This window comes from Epinephelus moara, chromosome 9 (assembly GCF_006386435.1).
Source record: "Epinephelus moara isolate mb chromosome 9, YSFRI_EMoa_1.0, whole genome shotgun sequence".
Taxonomy (NCBI): domain Eukaryota; kingdom Metazoa; phylum Chordata; class Actinopteri; order Perciformes; family Serranidae; genus Epinephelus; species Epinephelus moara.
Window position 1 is genome coordinate 8218940 of NC_065514.1, and position 4008 is coordinate 8222947.

The following is a 4008-nucleotide window of genomic DNA, read 5'->3' on the forward strand; positions in this document are numbered from 1 at the left end:
ATCTGCATGAAACTGGGTGAACATAATCTAGGGACCAATGTCTAAAGTTCCCTCTTGGCAAAAGTTGGAAAACTTACTAAAACTGAGCTTGTATAAGGCAATGAATATTGCGGAGGGCGTGGCTCATCACATAAAGGTGTATAACATCTCAAGGGTTTCACCCATCACCACGCAACTTTGACTCAAGGTGACTGGAGAAATTTAACTCTAATTGGCAACTGGGTGGCGCTATAACAACAGAAAAATGCTTAAAAATGGCTAAAATGCGACCGATCGCTGTGGCTCCCCCTGTGGACCAATGTTTAGGTTTTTTTTTCTAATTTTTGGTATGACTAAGTCATGGTATGGTATGCTGTACATAATCACGGAAACTGTCAGTGTGTCATTCTGTCAGTCAGTCATTCTGTCTGTCCCACATTTTTCTACTCACTGACATGGTCAATCTATGTCAAACTGCACATAGGCATTGAGGGTTGGCATAGGTAGAAGGTGACAAAGCTACTAATGGGTATGGACTAGTATAATAGAAGAATATTTATTTTTCACAGATTGTCTCATTTAGTGCTGTGTGAATATAGAGAGGGTTTTTAGCAAATATGAAAAAAGGAGACTTTTATAAAAGCTACCAACTGAAGCTTTAAAAGGATGAACCTACATAGCAACTTCACAGTTCACGTACACTCTGCTTGTTACACACACAGGAAGACATGGTTGTCTGAGTAGAGCTGCCAAGCTGCTGTCTGTTGCCCCATTAAGAGAGGCACTGTGTGCATTTACACACGTGGAACAGCATAACTTTATTGATTTTTTTAGGATCTGAAACTTAAGTTTGTTTCCTTTGTCAAGCTTATAACTACAGTTTTTAGTTTTGCTGCTTTATGTCACACAATATTTGCAGCATTTCTGCTCTTGCTGCTTTGTTCTCGGCAGAAAACTGCTCACTTTTCTAATTTCCTAAAAATCCGCCAAAGTTTGAGCGGAAGGCCCTTCTCAGTTTCAACATGGCAGCACCCCAATACACGAAGTGAAATTCAAAAAGAAATGTTTTTCAGTTTGGTGCGGAAAATCTTGACAGTCCTGCACAGAGTCCTGACCTCAACCACATCCAGCACCACTTGGATCAAATGGAATGCCGACTGTGAGCCAAGCCTTATCAACCAACATCAGCGGGATCTCACAAAGGCTCTCGCGGCGATGTAGAATCAATGCTACAATCTTGCTTTCTGCAGCATTTCAAAAATCAGACTTTTGTGTCTTTACCAACAAAACCTTGAAACTTTTTTTCATGCTTTCCTTACTTTCTGCTTGGACTATTGAAACTCACTGCTCTGGTATCAGTGAAAAAAAAAATCTCATTCCTTTTTTCATCTCATTAAAAACTTGGCTGCCAGCTAAGAAGCAAGATCATTTACCACTGATCCCCACATCCCTGCACTGGCTACCTGTTAATTTTTCTCATTACTATCAAAGCCTAAAGGTCCTTTGCCAGAGTTTATCAGGTTATACATCTGACCTTTTTTACCACCTTATGTCCTCCGTTGCTGCCTGAGATCCTCAGACCTTTTGTATGTCATTGTTCCAGGATCTGGACCTGGATATAAAGGTTATAGAGCCTTTGCAGTTAGCACTTCTTAAAAAGGCATACCATTAAAAAAACACGCATAGAAACATATAAAAAAAATCCTCATAGAAACAGAATGAGAGTAGAATTCCCATTCCCATTCAAGTCAACATAGCAGGATGGTTAGAGCGACAAACAAACTGACTTGCGGCAGGTCACAAACTCAATAAGGTGCAGTTATGACCCAGCAAGCAGTGTAGTAGGTGACACTGTTTTTCAAAACAAGCAATCTATTACTTTTAATTTATCACTGCAACACATATTTCCTTGTTGTTTGTTGCCATCAATTGCATGTTTTTTTGAAACATGATGTAACGATACTGCAGCTGCCTTACTGCCAAAGAATGAGTGAGAGCTGCTGCTCAGAGGACAGCTGAGAGCAGAGGCCGTGGGGATAAACAGCACATAGGCCTTGAGCCAGCATTTTTTTTTTTTTGGACAATCTAACTCAGTGATTTAAGAGTTTATTTTAAACACACCGTAGTTGGTTAACGTTGGAACAATAGACTGACTAACTAGGTGACTAACAAGACTAACTAGGGTGGGTTTTTTGTCTGTGTTGAGTTTGAATAAAATATGTTTATAATCAGAAACAAAGCAGGGCTATTAAGGTAACTGGTCTGAGTTCATTGAAAGAGAGCAACTTGATTAGTGTATGGTTTTAATTAAAGAAAGAAAAATAAGGGTAATAATAAGCCAACACAACCTGGTCTCATTCTGAAGCAATCACTGCCAAAAGTCTCGCAAAAGTCACTGCGCACTTGCGCAGTGACTTTTGCATCAGGCACCAACGTTAAAAGCTGTCACTTCGCATTAGCATGATACATAGCTGGGAGTTGTCAGTGTGTAACAGCAAATGACAGCGTCAGGGCGAAATGCAGTCAGACAACAACCTAAGTAAAGTCTGAGTATGGAGGGGTGGTGGACGGGTCCAACAGTCATCAACTTTTACCCGGGAAGCCGGTGTTTGCTTCCTGTATGAATGTGAAACCAAACCCTGTCATTTTTTTCTAAATGTAACCATGTACGTTTGTTTTTTAAGGAAAACAACGTCAACTGGCATTGTGACTTCAGACCAGGTTTTTGTTGGACAATAGTGCAATCGCTTCCTTCTCATTCCGAATTCGTCATATACCGGCACTTAGGCAGTAACTTCCGTGTTGAGACATCAATGAAAAAAGCCGTCCTTTTACATCGGCATGATACGCGGCCAGACGCTGTCAGTGTGTAATGGCAATTAATGGCACCGGAGGGGAAACAAGACGGTACAGCAACGTAAGTGAAGGGGGCAAAAAGTTTAAGGAGGGAGGGTGGATGGGTTGTTGGATGGATCCAACAACCACCGACCTTCTTGCGGGAGAGCGGTGTTCACTTCCTGTTTTAATGTTAAGCCAAACCCAGTTCTTTTTTCTAAACCTAACCACATGCTTTTGTTGCCTAAACTCAACCACGTGTGTGTGTTGGTTAAAAGTAACCATGTGCGTTTGTTGTTGAAGGAAAACATCAATTTGCAGTGTTGTACCAACGTAGTACATTTATTTTGAAAGAGTCTGTATGCAAACTGTACATTTCCTGTGAAAACTGATGTGTTTTTTGAAAAGACACAATGCATATAACAGGCTGAGGTTGACACGGCGTCCCAAAACATCAGCAACAGACACACTCAGGCCACCTTGTAGGGATGCACCGATCCGATATCTGGATCGAATATTGGGCCCGATATCATAAAAACAGATGGATCGGGTATCGGAAAATGCAACCTATACCTGAGGCGATCCTTTACCTTTAAATCTATTGCGACGCAAGCTATAGCTTTTTAGATCAACCATGTTATCGGATCGGTATTGGGTATCGGCTGATACTCAAAGCCACAGCATCATGATCGGTATCGAAACTGAAAAAGCTGGATCAGTGCATCTCTACTACCTTGCACATATAGTAATATGTAGACATGGAAAGTCCATGACAAAGTGGCGATATACAGTATGACCAGGTTGGAGAGAGAATGTGTTGGCCAACATAATGTTCTCACACTAGTGAGTTTGATACTTTGCAGCCCTACTGATGTGTGTTGTCACCATAACGACGAACAATCACCATTTTCTTTTGAGTCAAAGACCAGTGAAAACAATTCAATGCCCTTTTCTACTTGTTTTATTTCTATGGTAATCCACCTCAAAGATCACGTATGACTCAGTAGAAGTGTATGCAACACACATCCAAGAGGAAGCCACAGAAACAGGATACAGCACCCAAAAAATACAAATATAATGAGGATAAATGGTGGATGGACAAAGCTCAATCAAAAGCAAGAGTGAATCTGGGCATGGCTTTCACTTTTGCTGGCGAGCACTGGAGGAGAGGATGGGGATAAGAGCGGCATAGTG